The following is a 17,680-nucleotide window of genomic DNA, read 5'->3' as shown; positions in this document are numbered from 1 at the left end:
CAGGCCCGGTACCCTATACCGAACTCGGCAGGGTGGCTGTATCCGGGACCCTGGAACCCTGGGCGGGGAGCCTAGGGGCGAGAGGGGCCCCATGGAGCTCGGGCAGACTAGAAGTACCCTCGTCTGCCCGCTGGAGGGCGCCCTTCCCGGAGCGGAGGGGACCCCCAAGCGACCAAGTGCAAGCCGAGTTTGGAGCTCGAAACCCGGCCACACTTGGTAGTTGGTCCCGGTGAGGAACATGCCCATGGAAGTAAGAGCTCAGCGGGAGCAGCCACTCAGGCTACCCGGCAATGTGTCACTGTCCCCCGGCCAAGACTTGGCGGCAAGTCCCGGGGAGGAATAGTGCCCATGGAAGTAGCTCAGCGGGAGCAGCTGCTGAGGCTACCCGGGAATGTGTCACTGTCCCCCGGCCAGACTTGGCGGCAGGTCCCGGGGAGGAATAGTGCTCATGGAAGTAGCTCAGCGGGAGCAGCTGCTGAGGCTACCCGGGAATGTGTCACTGTCCCTGGGCAACACTTGGTCGTTGGTTCCTGATGAGGAACATGCCCATGGAAGTAAGAGTTCAGCGGGAGAAGCCGCTCAAGCTACCCGGGAATGTGTCACTGTCCCCCGGCCAGACTTGGCGGCAGGTCCCGGGGAGGAATAGTGCCCATGGAAGTCGGAGCTCCAGCCTCCAAGTTGACCTCAGCGGGAGCAGCCGCTGAGGCTACCCGGGCATGGGTGACTGTTCCCCGGCCACACTTGGTCGGAGGTCCCGGTGTGGAACATGCCCATGGAAGTTGAAGGGAAGAGAACCGCGAAAGGGAGTCTTGAGGCTGAGCCGCGGCCGAGGAGGTCTCACCGATCCCGGCGTGATTCCAGCCAGGCCCGGTACCCTATACCGAACTCGACAGGGTGGCTGTATCCGGGACCCTGGAACCCTGGGCGGGGAGCCTAGGGGCGAGAGGGGCCCCATGGAGCTCGGGCAGACTAGAAGTACCCTCGTCTGCCCGCTGGAGGGCGCCCTTCCCGGAGCGGAGGGGACCCCCCAAGCGACCAAGTGCAAGCCGAGTTTGGAGCTCGAAACCCGGCCACACTTGGTAGTTGGTCCCGGTGAGGAACATGCCCATGGAAGTAAGAGCTCAGCGGGAGCAGCCACTCAGGCTACCCGGCAATGTGTCACTGTCCCCCGGCCAAGACTTGGCGGCAAGTCCCGGGGAGGAATAGTGCCCATGGAAGTAGCTCAGCGGGAGCAGCTGCTGAGGCTACCCGGGAATGTGTCACTGTCCCCCGGCCAGACTTGGCGGCAGGTCCCGGGGAGGAATAGTGCTCATGGAAGTAGCTCAGCGGGAGCAGCTGCTGAGGCTACCCGGGAATGTGTCACTGTCCCTGGGCCACACTTGGTCGTTGGTTCCTGATGAGGAACATGCCCATGGAAGTAAGAGTGCAGCGGGAGCAGCCGCTCAGGCTACCGGGAATGTGTCACTGTCCCCCGGCCAGACTTGGCGGCAGGTCCCGGGGAGGAATAGTGCCCATGGAAGTCGGAGCTCCAACCTCCAAGTTGACCTCAGCGGGAGCACTTGCTGAGGCTACCCGGGCATGGGCGACTGTTCCCCGGCCACACTTGGTCGGAGGTCCCGGTGTGGAACATGCCCATGGAAGTTGAAGGGAAGAGAACCGCGAAAGGGAGTTTGGAGGCTGAGCCGCGGCCGAGGAGGTCTCACCGATCCCGGCGTGATTCCAGCCAGGCCCGGTACCCTATACCGAACTCGGCAGGGTGGCTGTATCCGGGACCCTGGAACCCTGGGCGGGGAGCCTAGGGGCGAGAGGGGCCCCATGGAGCTCGGGCAGACTAGAAGTACCCTCGTCTGCCCGCTGGAGGGCGCCCTTCCCGGAGCGGAGGGACCCCCAAGGCACCAAGTGCAAGCCGAGTTTGGGAGCTCGAAACCCGGCCACACTTGGTAGTATGTCCCGGTGAGGAACATGCCCATGGAAGTAAGAGCTCAGCGGGAGCAGCCACTCAGGCTACCCGGCAATGTGTCACTGTCCCCCGGCCAAGACTTGGCGGCAAGTCCCGGGGAGGAATAGTGCCCATGGAAGTAGCTCAGCGGGAGCAGCCGCTCAGGCTACCCGGGAATGTGTCACTGTCCCCGGCCAGACTTGGCGGCAGGTCCCGGGGAGGAATAGTGCTCATGGAAGTAGCTCAGCGGGAGCAGCTGCTGAAGATACCCGGGAATGTGTCACTGTCCCTGGGCCACACTTGGTCGTTGGTTCCTGATGAGGAACATGCCCATGGAAGTAAGAGTTCAGCGGGAGAAGCCGCTCAGGCTACCCGGGAATGTGTCACTGTCCCCCGGCCAGACTTGCGGCAGGTCCCGGGGAGGAATAGTGCCCATGGAAGTCGGAGCTCCAACCTCCAAGTTGACCTCAGCGGGAGCACTTGCTGAGGCTACCCGGGCATGGGCGACTGTTCCCCGGCCACACTTGGTCGGAGGTCCCGGTGTGGAACATGCCCATGGAAGTTGAAGGGAAGAGACCGCGAAAGGGAGTTTGGAGGCTGAGCCGCGGCCGATGGAGGTCTCACCGATCCCGGCGTGATTCCAGCCAGGCCCGGTACCCTATACCGAACTCGACAGGGTGGCTGTATCCGGGACCCTGGAACCCTGGGGCGGGGAGCCTAGGGGCGAGAGGGGCCCCATGGAGCTCGGGCAGACTAGAAGTACCCTCGTCTGCCCGCTGGAGGGCGCCCTTCCCGGAGCGGAGTGGGACCCCCCAAGCGACCAAGTGCAAGCCGAGTTTGGAGCTCGAAACCCGGCCACACTTGGTAGTATGTCCCGGTGAGGAACATGCCCATGGAAGTAAGAGCTCAGCGGGAGCAGCCACTCAGGCTACCCGGGAATGTGTCACTGTCCCCCGGCCAAGACTTGGCGGCAAGTCCCGGGGAGGAATAGTGCCCATGGAAGTAGCTCAGCGGGAGCAGCCACTCAGGCTACCCGGGAATGTGTCACTGTCCCCCGGCCAAGACTTGGCGGCAAGTCCCGGGAGGAATAGTGCTCATGGAAGTAGCTCAGCGGGAGCAGCTGCTGAGGCTACCCGGGAATGTGTCACTGTCCCTGGGCCACACTTGGTCGTTGGTTCCTGATGAGGAACATGCCCATGGAAGTAAGAGTTCAGCGGGAGAAGCCGCTCAAGCTACCCGGGAATGTGTCACTGTCCCCCGGCCAGACTTGGCGGCAGGTCCCGGGGAGGAACAGTGCCCATGGAAGTCGGAGCTCCAACCTCCAAGTTGACCTCAGCGGGAGCACTTGCTGAGGCTACCCGGGCATGGGCGACTGTTCCCCGGCCACACTTGGTCGGAGGTCCCGGTGTGGAACATGCCCATGGAAGTTGAAGGGAAGAGAACCGCGAAAGGGAGTTTGGAGGCTGAGCCGCGGCCGAGGAGGTCTCACCGATCCCGGCGTGATTCCAGCCAGGCCCGGTACCCTATACCGAACTCGGCAGGGTGGCTGTATCCGGGACCCTGGAACCCTGGGCGGGGAGCCTAGGGGCGAGAGGGGCCCCATGGAGCTCGGGCAGACTAGAAGTACCCTCGTCTGCCCGCTGGAGGGCGCCCTTCCCGGAGCGGAGGGGGACCCCAAGCGACCAAGTGCAAGCCGAGTTTGGAGCTCGAAACCCGGCCACACTTGGTAGTATGTCCCGGTGAGGAACATGCCCATGGAAGTAAGAGCTCAGCGGGAGCAGCCACTCAGGCTACCCGGCAATGTGTCACTGTCCCCCGGCCAAGACTTGGCGGCAAGTCCCGGGGAGGAATAGTGCCCATGGAAGTAGCTCAGCGGGAGCAGCCGCTCAGGCTACCCGGGAATGTGTCACTGTCCCCCGGCCAGACTTGGCGGCAGGTCCCGGGGAGGAATAGTGCTCATGGAAGTAGCTCAGCGGGAGCAGCCACTCAGGCTACCCGGGAATGTGTCACTGTCCCTGGCCACACTTGGTCGTTGGTTCCTGATGAGGAACATGCCCATGGAAGTAAGAGTTCAGCGGGAGCAGCCGCTCAGGGCTACCCGGGAATGTGTCACTGTCCCCCGGCCAGACTTGGCGGCAGGTCCCGGGGAGGAATAGTGCCCATGGAAGTCGGAGCTCCAACCTCCAAGTTGACCTCAGCGGGAGCAGCCGCTGAGGCTACCCGGGCATGGGTGACTGTTCCCCGGCCACACTTGGTCGGAGGTCCCGGAGTGAACATGCCCATGGAAGTTGAAGGGAAGAGAACCGCGAAAGGGAGTTTGGGAGGCTGAGCCGCGGCCGAGGAGGTCTCACCGATCCCGGCGTGATTCCAGCCAGGCCCGGTACCCTTTACCGAACTCGGCAGGGTGGCTTTATCCGGGACCCTGGAACCCTGGGCGGGGAGCCTAGGGGCGAGAAGGGGCCCATGGAGCTCGGGCAGACTAGAAGTACCCTCGTCTGCCCGCTGGAGGGCGCCCTTCCCGGAGCGGAGGGGACCCCCAAGCGACCAAGTGCAAGCCGAGTTTGAGCTCGAAACCCGGCCACACTTGGTAGTATGTCCCGGTGAGGAACATGCCCATGGAAGTAAGAGCTCAGCGGGAGCAGCCACTCAGGCTACCCCGGGAATGTGTCACTGTCCCCCGGCCAAGACTTGGCGGCAAGTCCCGGGGAGGAATAGTGCCCATGGAAGTAGCTCAGCGGGAGCAGCCACTCAGGCTACCCGGGAATGTGTCACTGTCCCTCGGCCACACTTGGTCGTAGGTCCCGGTGAGGAACATGCCCATGGAAGTCGGAGCTCCAACTCCAACCGGGTGAAGCCTCCGAGAGCTAGCCGGGAATAGGGCGCCAATCCCGGCTACCGCCCTCCAGGCTTGCCCCGGTCGATAGACCTACGTCCTCGCACCAGCACAAGCGCAAAAATTTTCTAAGTGTGGGAGAACCGAGGACCCGCCCGGTGGCACTCTGCCTCTCGCTGCCGCCCTCCTGGAAGCGTCCTCGGTCACTGTGTGTGCGGCAGATATCAGAGCTCCGGAAAGGTGAAAAAGAACCGGTAAGAGGGCGAAATCCGGCAGCTCCCTGCCGGGCCGAGGACCACCGCGAGCGGCGGGGACGTCAGACGGAACGCGCGGCGGACCTTCCGTCGGAGTGCCTGGGATTTTGACCTCGGAGAAGTTCGAAAAAATTATGCGGTCGGAGCTGTCTGCCCCGGCCGGGGAAGGCTCACCGCCGGCGGCTGCCAACCCCTGGCTTGCCCGCTGGATGCCCTTTCGGAGGCTGCTGAAAAAGAACTGTCAGGCGGGCACCTCTCGGAAGAACCGCAGACCAAAACGACCGGTAAAAATTTTGGGCGATCCGACACGTAGTGCACCTTCGGCGGCAGAGAAAAGCAGCAAAAATACCGGTCAGAGAAGGGGAGTTTTGGTCGACTCTGCCAGGTTTTTGCACTAAGTCAGATCCGTAATGCCAGCGGGACTGAGTCGCTTTTGCGTGCCGTGGTCCTGGAGGCCTGCTCGGACAGAGCGGTCCTTCGGGTCCCGCGGGAAGGGGCATTTCATGTTCCTCTGCGGGAGGTGATCCATTTTCTGCGGGAAATGGCGAGCCCCTTCGGCTACAAGAGTGTGTAGGTCCCGCTCAACAGTCTACGTCCTTAACCATCGGGGACTTTGTAGATTTTGCCCAAAATCGCTCTCCGCAGAACAGAGCGTGAGGTCTCCGCGGCGGAGGCCGGAAAAGGTGCGAGGTGAGCGGCATGGTATGACTGGGCTCGTGCCGCTCACTGCTACCCGGAGCGTGGCGCCCTCCGGGTAAAAAGCTAGCCGGGGCGAGTAGGTGGGTTGACGGGCGCATAAGCAACGCCGTCCCCGCCGTACAAGGTGCCGGTGGCCTGGCGAACCACCGGCGTAAGGCTAGCCAGGGCGTACCGGCGGGGGCAGAGGGCGCATAAGCCACGCTCTCTCTCCATCCCACCAGCACAAGCGAAAAATTTTCAAAGTGTGGGAGAACCGGCTTCCCGACCGGTGGCACTCTGCCTCTCTCTGCCGCCCTCCTGGAAGCGTCCTCGGTCACTCGGAGTACGGCAGATTTAAGAGCTCCGGAATGGTGAAAAAGAACCGGAGAGAGGCGACTCCGGCTTCTCTCTGCCGGGCGAGGACCACCGCAGGCGGCGGGGACCTCTGACAGGAGGCGGCGCTGCGGGCAGGCTTTCTAAGTGCCTGGGCTTTTGGCCTCGGCGAAAGTCGAAAAAATTATGCGGTCGGAGCTTTCTGCCCCGGCCGGGGAAGGCTCACCGCCGGCGGCTGCCAACCCCTGGCTTGCCCGCTGGATGCCCTTTCGGAGGCTGCTGAAAAAGAACAGTCAGGCGGGCACCTCTCGGAAGAACCGCAGACCAAAACGACCGGTAAAAATTTTGGGCGATCCGACCCGTAGTGCACCTTCGGCGGCAGAGAAAAGCAACAAAAATACCGGTCAGAGAAGGGGAGTTTTGTCGACTCTGCCAGGTTTTTGCACTAAGTCAGATCCGTAATGCCAGCGGGACTGAGTCGCTTTTGCGTGCCGTGGTCCTGGAGGCCTGCTCGGACAGAGCGGTCCTTCGGGTCCGCGGAAGGGGCATTTCATGTTCCTCTGCGGGAGGTGATCCATTTTCTGCGGGAAATGGCGAGCCCCTTCGGCTACAAGAGTGTGTAGGTCCCGCTCAACAGTCTACGTCCTTAACCATCGGGGACTTTGTAGATTTTGCCCAAAATCGCTCTCCGCAGAACAGAGCGTGAGGTCTCCGCGGCGGAGGCCGGAAAAGGTGCGAGGTGAGCGGCATGGTATGACTGGGCTCGTGCCGCTCACTGCTACCCGGAGCGTGGCGCCCTCCGGGTAAAAGGCTAGCCGGGGCGAGTAGGTGGGATGACGGGCGCATAAGCAACGCCGTCCCCGCCGTACAAGGTGCCGGTGGCCTGGCGAACCAACGGCGTAAGGCTAGCCAGGGCGTACCGCGGGGCAGAGGGCGCATAAGCCACGCTCTCTCTCCATCCCACCAGCACAAGCGAAATATTTTCAAAGTGTGGGAGAACCGGCTTCCGACCGGTGGCACTCTGCCTCTCGCTGCCGCCCTCCTGGAAGCGTCCTCGGTCACTCGGAGTACGGCAGATTTAAGAGCTCCGGAATGGTGAAAAAGAACCGGAGAGAGGGCGACTCCGGCTTCTCTCTGCCGGGCGAGGACCACCGCAGGCGGCGGGGACGTCTGACAGGAGACGGCGCTGCGGGCAGGCTTTAAAAGTGCATGGGGTTTTGGCCTCGGCAAAAGTCGAAAAAATTATGCGGTCGGAGCTTTCTGCCCCGGCCGGGGAAGGCTCACCGCCGGCGGCTGCCAACCCCTGGCTTGCCCGCTGGATGCCCTTTCGGAGGCTTCTGAAAAAGAACTGTCAGGCGGGCACCTCTCGGAAGAACCGCAGACCAAAACGACCGGTAAAAATTTTGGGCGATCCGACCCGTAGTGCACCTTCGGCGGCAGAGAAAAGCAACAAAAATACCGGTCAGAGAAGGGGAGTTTTGGTCGACTCTGCCAGGTTTTTGCACTAAGTCAGATCCGTAATGCCAGCGGACTGAGTCGCTTTTGCGTGCCGTGGTCCTGGAGGCCTGCTCGGACAGAGCGGTCCTGCGGGTCCCGCGGGAAGGGGCATTTCATGTTCCTCTGCGGGAGGTGATCCATTTTCTGCGGGAAATGGCGAGCCCCTTCGGCTACAAGAGTGTGTAGGTCCCGCTCAACAGTCTACGTCCTTAACCATCGGGGACTTTGTAGATTTTGCCCAAAATCGCTCTCCGCAGAACAGAGCGTGAGGTCTCCGCGGCGGAGGCCGGAAAAGGTGCGAGGTGAGCGGCATGGTATGACTGGGCTCGTGCCGCTCACTGCTACCCGGAGCGTGGCGCCCTCCGGGTAAAAGGCTAGCCGGGGCGAGTAGGTGGGATGACGGGCGCATAAGCAACGCCGTCCCCGCCGTACAAGGTGCCGGTGGCCTGGCGAACCACCGGCGTAAGGCTAGCCAAGGGCGTACCGCGGGGCAGAGGGCGCATAAGCCACGCTCTCTCTCCATCCCACCAGCACAAGCGAAAAATTTTCAAAGTGTGGGAGAACCGGCTTCCCGACCGGTTGCACTCTGCCTCTCGCTGCCGCCGTCCTGGAAGCGTCCTCGGTCACTCGGAGTACGGCAGATTTAAGAGCTCCGGAATGGTGAAAAAGAACCGGAGAGAGGGCGACTCCGGCTTCTCTCTGCCGGGCGAGGACCACCGCAGGCGGCGGGGACGTCTGACAGGAGACGGCGCTGCGGGCAGGCTTTAAAAGTGCATGGGTTTTGGCCTCGGAGAAAGTCGAAAAAATTATGCGGTCGGAGCTGTCTGCCCCGGCCGGGGAAGGCTCACCTCCGGCGGCTGCCAACCCCTGGCTTGCCCGCTGGATGGCCTTTCGGAGGCTGCTGAAAAAGAACTGTCAGGCGGGCACCTCTCGGAAGAACCGCAGACCAAACGACCGGTAAAAATTTTGGGCGATCCGACCCGTAGTGCACCTTCGGCGGCAGAGAAAAGCAACAAAAATACCGGTCAGAGAAGGGGAGTTTTGGTCGACTCTGCCAGGTTTTTGCACTAAGTCAGATTCCGTAATGCCAGCGGGACTGAGTCGCTCTTGCGTGCCGTGGTCCTGGAAGCCTGCTCGGACAGAGTGGTCCTTCGGGTCCCGCGGGAAGGGGCATTTCATGTTCCTCTGCGGGAGGTGATCCATTTTCTGCGGGAAATGGCGAGCCCCTTCGGCTACAAGAGTGTGTAGGTCCCGCTCAACAGTCTACGTCCTTAACCATCGGGGACTTTGTAGATTTTGCCCAAAATCGCTCTCCGCAGAACAGAGCGGAGGTCTCCGCGGCGGAGGCCGGAAAAGGTGCGAGGTGAGCGGCATGGTATGACTGGGCTCGTGCCGCTCACTGCTACCCGGAGCGTGGCGCCCTCCGGGTAAAAGGCTAGCCGGGGCGAGTAGGTGGATTGACGGGCGCATAAGCAACGCCGTCCCCGCCGTACAAGGTGCCGGTGGCCTGGCGAACCACCGGCGTAAGGCTAGCCAAGGGCGTACCGCGGGGCAGAGGGCGCATAAGCCACGCCGTCCCCGCTGTACAAGGTGCCGGTGGCCTGGCGAACCACCGGCGTAAGGCTAGCCAAGGGCGTACCGCGGGGCAGAGGGCGCATAAGCCACGCTCTCTCTCCATCCCACCAGAACAAGCGAAAAAATTTCAAAGTGTGGGAGAACCGGCTTCCCGACCGGTGGCACTCTGCCTCTCGCTGCCGCCCTCCTGGAAGCGTCCTCGGTCACTCGGTGTCCGGCAGATTTCAGAGCTCCGGAATGGTGAAAAAGAACCGGTGAGAGGGCGAATCCGGCTTCTCTCTGCCGGGCGAGGACCACCGCAGGCGGCAAGGGACGTCTGCCAGGAGACGGCGCTGCGGGCAGGCTTTAAAAGTGCATGGGGTTTTGGCCTCGGCGAAAGTCGAAAAAATTTTGCGGGTCGGAGCTGTCTGCCCCGGCCGGGAAGGCTCACCGCCGGCGGCTGCCAACCCCTGGCTTGCCCGCTGGATGCCCTTTCGGAGGCTGCTGAAAAAGAACTGTCAGGCGGGCACCTCTCGGAAGAACCGCAGACCAAAACGACCGGTAAAAATTTGGGCGATCCGACCCTCAGTGCACCTTCGGCGGCAGAGAAAAGCAACAAAAACACCGGTCAAAGGAAGGGAGGTTTTGGTCGACTCTGCCTGGTTTTTGCCACTAAGTCAGATCCGTAATGCCAGCGGGACTGAGTCGCTTTTGCGTGCCGTGGTCCTGGAGGCCTGCTCGGACAGAGCGGTCCTTCGGGTCCCGCGGGAAGGGGCATTTCATGTTCCTCTGCGGGAGGTGGTCCATTTTCTGCGGGAAATGCGAGCCCCATCGGCTACAAGAGTGTGTAGGTCCCGCTCAACAGTCTACGTCCTTAACCATCGGGGACTTTGTAGATTTGGCAGAAATCGCCCCCCGCAGGTCCTAGCGGGAGTCTCCGCGGCGGAGGCCGGAGAGGGCGCGAGGTGAGCGGCATGGTATGACTGGGTTTCGTGCCGCTCACTGGTACCCGGAGCGTGGCGCCCTCCGGGTAAAAGGCTAGCCGGGGCGAGTAGGTGGGTTGACGGGCGCATAAGCCACGCCGTCCCCGCCGTACAAGGTGCCGGTGGCCTGGCGAACCACCGGCGTAAGGCCAGCCAGGGCGGACCGCGGGGCAGAGGGCGCATAAGCCACGCTCTCTCTCCATCCCACCAGAACAAGCGAAAATTTTCAAAGTGTGGGAGAACCGGCGACCCGACCGGTGGCACTCTGCCTCTCGCTGCCGCCCTCCTGGAAGCGTCCTCGGTCACTCGGTGTCCGGCAGATTTCAGAGCTCCGGAATGGTGAAAAAGAACCGGTGAGAGGGCGAAACCGGCTTCTCTCTGCCGGGCGAGGACCACCGCAGGCGGCAAGGGACGTCTGACAGGAGACGGCGCTGGGCGGGCAGGCTTTAAAAGTGCATGGGGTTTTGGCCTCGGCGAAAGTCGAAAAAATTTTGCGGTCGGAGCTGTCTGCCCCGGCCGGGGAAGGCTCACCGCCGGCGGCTGCCAACCCCTGGCTTGCCCGCTGGATGCCCTTTCGGAGGCTGCTGAAAAAGAACTGTCAGGCGGGCACCTCTCGGAAGAACCGCAGACCAAAACGACCGGTAAAAATTTTGGGCGATCCGACCCTCAGTGCACCTTCGGCGGCAGAGAAAAGCAACAAAAATACCGGTCAGAGAAGGGGGAGTTTTGGTCGACTCTGCCAGGTTTTTGCACTAAGTCAGATCCGTAATGCCAGCGGACTGAGTCGCTCTTGCGTGCCGTGGTCCTGGAAGCCTGCTCGGACAGAGTGGTCCTTCGGGTCCCGCGGGAAGGGGCATTTCATGTTCCTCTGCGGGAGGTGATCCATTTTCTGCGGGAAATGGCGAGCCCCTTCGGCTACAAGAGTGTGTAGGTCCCGCTCAACAGTCTACGTCCTTAACCATCGGGGACTTTGTAGATTTTGCCCAAAATCGCTCTCCGCAGAACAGAGCGGGAGGTCTCCGCGGCGGAGGCCGGAAAAGGTGCGAGGTGAGCGGCATGGTATGACTGGGCTCGTGCCGCTCACTGCTACCCGGAGCGTGGCGCCCTCCGGGTAAAAGGCTAGCCGGGGCGAGTAGGTGGATTGACGGGCGCATAAGCAACGCCGTCCCCGCCGTACAAGGTGCCGGTGGCCTGGCGAACCACCGGCGTAAGGCTAGCAAGGGCGTACCGCGGGGCAGAGGGCGCATAAGCCACGCCGTCCCCGCTGTACAAGGTGCCGGTGGCCTGGCGAACCACCGGCGTAAGGCTAGCCAAGGGCGTACCGCGGGGCAGAGGGCGCATAAGCCACGCTCTCTCTCCATCCCACCAGAACAAGCGAAAAATTTCAAAGTGTGGGGAGAACCGGCTTCCCGACCGGTGGCACTCTGCCTCTCGCTGCCGCCCTCCTGGAAGCGTCCTCGGTCACTCGGTGTCCGGCAGATTTCAGAGCTCCGGAATGGTGAAAAAGAACCGGTGAGAGGGCGAATCCGGCTTCTCTCTGCCGGGCGAGGACCACCGCAGGCGGCAAGGGACGTCTGCCAGGAGACGGCGCTGCGGGCAGGCTTTAAAAGTGCATGGGGTTTTGGCCTCGGCGAAAGTCGAAAAAATTTTGCGGTCGGAGCTGTCTGCCCCGGCCGGGGAAGGCTCACCGCCGGCGGCTGCCAACCCCTGGCTTGCCCGCTGGATGCCCTTTCGGAGGCTGCTGAAAAAGAACTGTCAGGCGGGCACCTCTCGGAAGAACCGCAGACCAAAACGACCGGTAAAAATTTTGGGCGATCCGACCCTCAGTGCACCTTCGGCGGCAGAGAAAAGCAACAAAAACACCGGTCAAAGAAGGGAGGTTTTGGTCGACTCTGCCTGGTTTTTGCACAAAGTCAGATCCGTAATGCAGCGGGACTGAGTCGCTTTTGCGTGCCGTGGTCCTGGAGGCCTGCTCGGACAGAGCGGTCCTTCGGGTCCCGCGGGAAGGGGCATTTCATGTTCCTCTGCGGGAGGTGGTCCATTTTCTGCGGGAAATGGCGAGCCCCATCGGCTACAAGAGTGTGTAGGTCCCGCTCAACAGTCTACGTCCTTAACCATCGGGGACTTTGTAGATTTTGGCAGAAATCGCCCCCGCAGGTCCTAGCGGGAGGTCTCCGCGGCGGAGGCCGGAGAGGGCGCGAGGTGAGCGGCATGGTATGACTGGGTTCGTGCCGCTCACTGGTACCCGGAGCGTGGCGCCCTCCGGGTAAAAGGCTAGCCGGGGCGAGTAGGTGGGTTGACGGGCGCATAAGCCACGCCGTCCCCGCCGTACAAGGTGCCGGTGGCCTGGCGAACCACCGGCGTAAGGCCAGCCAGGGCGGACCGCGGGGCAGAGGGCGCATAAGCCACGCTCTCTCTCCATCCCACCAGAACAAGCGAAAAAATTTTCAAAGTGTGGGAGAACCGGCGACCCGACCGGTGGCACTCTGCCTCTCGCTGCCGCCCTCCTGGAAGCGTCCTCGGTCACTCGGTGTCCGGCAGATTTCAGAGCTCCGAATGGTGAAAAAGAACGGAGAGGGGGCGACTCCGGCTTCTCTCTGCCGGGCGAGGACCACCGCAGGCGGCAAGGGACGTCTGACAGGAGACGGCGCTGCGGGCAGGCTTTAAAAGTGCATGGGGTTTTGGCCTCGGCGAAAGTCGAAAAAATTTTGCGGTCGGAGCCGTCTGCCCCGGCCGGGGAAGGCTCACCGCCGGCGGCTGCCAACCCCTGGCTTGCCCGCTGGATGGCCTTTCGGAGGCTGCTGAAAAAGAACTGTCAGGCGGGCACCTCTCGGAAGAACCGCAGACCAAAACGACCGGTAAAAATTTTGGGCGATCCGACCCTCAGTGCACCTTCGGCGGCAGAGAAAAGCATCAAAAATACCGGTCAAAGAAGCGAGGTTTTGTCGACTCTGCCAGGTTTTTGCACAAAGTGTTGGCATCGTGCGGCGTCGCGCTTTGCCGTACCGTATCCCCAATGGAGCGGCGCCCGGCGGGGGTAGGCTAGCCATGTGAGGTCGAGGGCGGGAGGACGGGACGTAAGCCAGGCCGTTCTCCACAAGAAATTCCGGACGCGGAGACCCCTTCTCCGCCCTACGGTCCCCAATGGGGTGGCGCCCGGCGGGTGAGGCTAGCCATGGGAGGACGGGACGTAAGCCAGGCCGTTCTCCACAAGAAATTCCGTACGCGGAGACCCCTTCTCCGCCCTACGGTCCCCAATGGGGTGGCGCCCGGCGGGTGAGGCTAGCCATGTGAGGTCGAGGGCGGGAGGACGGGACGTAAGCCAGGCCGTTCTCCACAAGTAAATTCCGGACGCGGAGACCCCTTCCTCCGCCCTACGGTCCCCAATGGGGTGGCGCCCGGCGGGTGAGGCTAGCCATGTGAGGTCGAGGGCGGGAGGACGGGACGTAAGCCAGGCCGTTCTCCACAAGTAAATTCCGGACGCGGAGACCCCTTCTCCGCCCTACGGTCCCCAATGGGGGTGGCTCCCGGCGGGTGAGGCTAGCCATGTGAGGTCGAGGGCGGGAGGACGGGACGCAAGCCAGGCCGTTCTCCACAAACTCCCAGCGGTAGAGTCTCGGCTCTCCGCTCTTTTGATCGATCTGACACAGCGCGATCCGGCGGGGCAGGGCACTTTGCTCGGTCAGGGGTATTGGCCCCGGCCGGTTTATGGTAAAGCGTTCCTTAGCCTCAGTCTTGGTCGCGCATCAATCCCCCGCTCCCCGTGAGCGGCTGTCGTCCTCTGCCTAAGGTTGTGTAGCGCGGTGCCAGTGTGGTCCTCGCACGGCCCCGCTCCTGCCACAGCGGTAGGACTCTCTGCTTCGGCTGAGGTTTGCTACGAAGCGTATGGAACGGGCGTACTCCACCGTACCGTGGGTGGGGGGCGGCGGCGTTGGCGGCGGCAGCGTCCAGCGCGGAGCTCCGGCTCCCGCGGCAGCGCCTCGCCTAGTGTCCCTCGGGCAAGTCCAATCGCCCCCCGCCCGGTCGGAGAGCGCAGACACACCTCTGTGTCCACGGTTTATTTCCGCAGCACGAAAAGGACGGCTCCCGCCTGCTCCTCGCGGCGGCGACGAGGCTTAGACCCACCGTGGCGTATCCGCGGTAGGTATGCTCGTCGGTCGGAGGAGCGGTTGCGGTCGAGTGGTCCCCAGTGTACCCTGTTAGCGCTGCCCGCCTACGCCTGAAGAGCTGCGGACCGAGAAAAAGGTTCGCTCCGCTGCTGACGGCGAAGCGCGCGGCACGCCGCGGAAGAGGAGAGGGAGCGGTCGCCCCCGGGCGGCTCCCCTCCGAGTCCGGCAGAAGCAGAGATTGTAGCGGAGGGGGGGGTTTCTAAATTCCCCGGGCGTGTTATCCCCAGCGGTAGCCTTTGAACTCTTCAACCGCAAGCACGATCGCACGTTCACAGCACCCGTCACTAGGAGCGGGCCAGAGGCGGGCGGCAGACGAAACCGACATGAGCGCTTAAGGGTATTGCACCCCCGGCGCCCAGACCCTGGAAATTGAGTCTGCCCCCAAAGCCCACCCGCGTCCTCCTTGGCGCTCCCGGAGTACATGGTCGTAGATGGGCCATCGGTCGCTAATGCCAAACTGCGTCCCAGGGGTGCGTCCCCTCTGACCAACGGCAGACCCATCCCTCTCGCCAATCCGCGGATCCCCGCCAGGTCCCGAACAGGGCTCGTCCTTTAGCGTTTCAAATGCGCCCTCCCCGCCATACGAGGGGTTGAGGACCGTAGCCTTCCCTTACGAGAGGCACCAGGGGTGCGCCTGCTCGAGGGCCCGGCCGTGGGCGTAACGCTTGGGCCGCCCGGGGGAGTCGGTAGACCATGGGAGACCAACACTCGCACACGAACGTTGCCCGTGCTTTTGTGGAAGAGAGCTTCTTGCGAGGTTGTCGCTGCGGTGGCGCCCGGACAAACCCTATCCCTAAAACTTCTGGGGAATTGGCGTCTAAGCCTGCACCCTGCACGGTATCCCTGCACCCACGAAGGGGGCCGTGGAAGGCTTGGGGTCGCGCCGGCGAAACCGACCGGATGCCCGGGGTACTGAACCCCCGGGGTCCCACCCTGGAAATTGAGCCGTCCGACCCCGCCACGTCTTCCTAGTGCCCTCCTTGGCTCCCCCGCCTGTGGGCATCGTTAGGGGCTGCGGTCATCAGCGCCGGCTAAGCTTCGGCAACACGGCCGACCCACCCCTTCGGCGCCTGGGGGTGCCTGGTCCCAGTCCGGGCCGTTCCGTAGGGGCGGCTATCCCTTACATGAGGGACTCGGTGCGTCCGCTCGGGCTGCGGGGCTCCGGCTCCGACAGCCGGGGAGCTGGTTTTGACCGCGGGCCTCCACGGGAACCGGCAGGGACCGGACTAGGCGTCAAGCCGAAAATAACCCCGGCACCCTCTGCTTCCAAAGCGAGGGGACCTTTGGCCGAGCGGGGGCACCGGAAGCCGAACCGACCCCAACCCCTCTTCCTACCCCAGGGCTGGGCTGACCAATCCCCTGATCGGGTCTAAAATGGAAGAAGGGGATTCGAGGGAAGGGGCTGGCGGAAGGCAGTTGCCCGACGGAGTAGGCGAAGGCCAGGCCGTTTCCGAGTCCCGAGCAGAGGAGGGCGAACTCGGCTCTTCATCGACCGACGGCGAGGCGAGGGCGGTGGCTGCCGCGGGGAAGACTCCATTGCTCGTCAGCGCGCTAGGAGCGGGGCCGACTGGCTGCTCGGGGTATGGCATCCCCGGGGGCCCACCCTGGAAATCTTCGCTCCTCAGCCGCTGCAGGTTATAAGGTCCCGCCGCGCGTAAGCGCTCAACTCTCCGACCCACGGATGTCGAGCCCATGGTGAGCCGGCCGTTTCGTACGGGGAAAAGGGGTCCTCTGGCCCCACATCGATCGAGGGGGTTTAGATCCGCGGAGGCACGCACCGCGAGGCGAATCGCTGCTTTTCCCCAAGAGGTTAACCTTCAAACCACCGAGTAGGTTCGGGGCAGGGCCGACAGTCTGCACTGGGGTATTGCATCCCTGGTGGGGCGACCCTGGAAATCTCTGCCCCTTTCCACTCTTTCGGTTGGGCCTCTCGTCGGGGCGAGCGTAAGTCGGCAAGCAGACGTGGGAAGAGGCTTCTTACCGGTGACACTCCCTTCGTGAGAGAGGCAGGTACTCGCCCCGGACCCCGGTCCAAATCTGCGCGGGCCGGACGGCCTCGGCCCTAGCCGAAGGCCGCTCCCGCGAAGCCAGGGAGCCGAAAAAATAACCCCGACACCCTCCGCGACCTCGCGTGCTTCCAAAGCGAGGGGAAACTTTGGCCGAGCGGGGCACCCGAAGCCGAACCGACCCCAACCCCTCTTCTTACCCCAGGGCTGGGCTGACCAATCCCCTGATCGGGTCTAAAATGGAAGAAGGGGATTCGAGGGAAGGGGCTGGCGGAAGGCAGTTGCCCGACGGAGTAGGCGAAGGCCAGGCCGTTTCCAAATCCCGAGCCAGAGGAGGGCGAACGACGTTCTTCATCGACCGACGGCGAGGCTAGGGCGAGGGCGGTGGCTGCCGCGGGGAAGACTCCATTGCTTGCCAGCGTGCTAGGAGCGGGGCCGACAGGCTGCTCGGGGTATGGCATCCCCGGGGGCCCACCCTGGAAATCTTCGCTCCTCAGCCGCTGCAGGTTATAAGGTCCCGCCGCGCGTAAGCGCTCAACTCCCCGACCCACGGACGTCGAGCCCATGGTGAGCTGACAGTTTCGTACGGGGAAAAGGGGTCCTCTGGCCCCACATCGATCGAGGGGGTTTAGATCCGCGGAGGCACGCACCGCGAGGCGAATCGCTGCTTTTCCCCAAGAGGTTAACCTTCAAACCACCGAGTAGGTTCGGGGCAGGGCCGACTGTCTGCACTGGGGTATTGCATCCCTGGTGGGGCGACCCTGGAAATCTCTGCCCCTTTCCACTCTTTCGGTTGGGCCTCTCGTCGGGGCGAGCGTAAGTCGGCAAGCAGACGTGGGAAGAGGCTTCTTACCGGTGACACTCCCTTCGTGAGAGAGGCAGGTACTCGCCCCGCACCCCGGTCCAAATCTGCTCGGTCCGGCCGTCGTCGGCCCTAGCCGAAGGCCGCTCCCGCGAAGCCAGGCGATCCGAACCGAGGATCCGCGCGAGCCTTCTCCAAGCCCTCTGCCGGGCGTGGTGTTGAAAGCGTAGCGGACCCTGTTCGCCGGAGCGATAGGAGCGGAGCACCGGTCCCGCAGGGTTGAAAGCTGGGTAGCAGCGCCGTAGCTTCCCTCCCAGCCTTCCCCCGGACCTGGCGCCCGATCCCCTCCGCTCCTCTGTGCGTTGGCGGGCGGCGCTGCATGGGTACGTCGCGACGGCTCCTATCGTCTCTCTCGCTTAACAGTGTGGAGAGGTGGTGGTGGAGCTGTCCGACACTCGAGGTGCTGAAGTTGAGCGTCCAATGCTTTCCTTCTATGCGCAGCCTACAGGAGCTGTCCGAGCTTCGGAGGTGCTGATGGAGGTGAGAGTCGAGCGCCACTTCTTGGCTGAACTGAGTGGGGAAAGCCAGCGACTGCGAGAGGGAGGGGAAGGGAAGGCTTTTTCGGGTCCTTG

Source organism: Engystomops pustulosus, unplaced genomic scaffold (assembly GCF_040894005.1).
Source record: "Engystomops pustulosus unplaced genomic scaffold, aEngPut4.maternal MAT_SCAFFOLD_706, whole genome shotgun sequence".
NCBI classification, from domain to species: domain Eukaryota; kingdom Metazoa; phylum Chordata; class Amphibia; order Anura; family Leptodactylidae; genus Engystomops; species Engystomops pustulosus.
The sequence above is the reverse complement of the archived record's forward strand: the minus strand, read 5'-3'. Positions refer to the sequence as shown.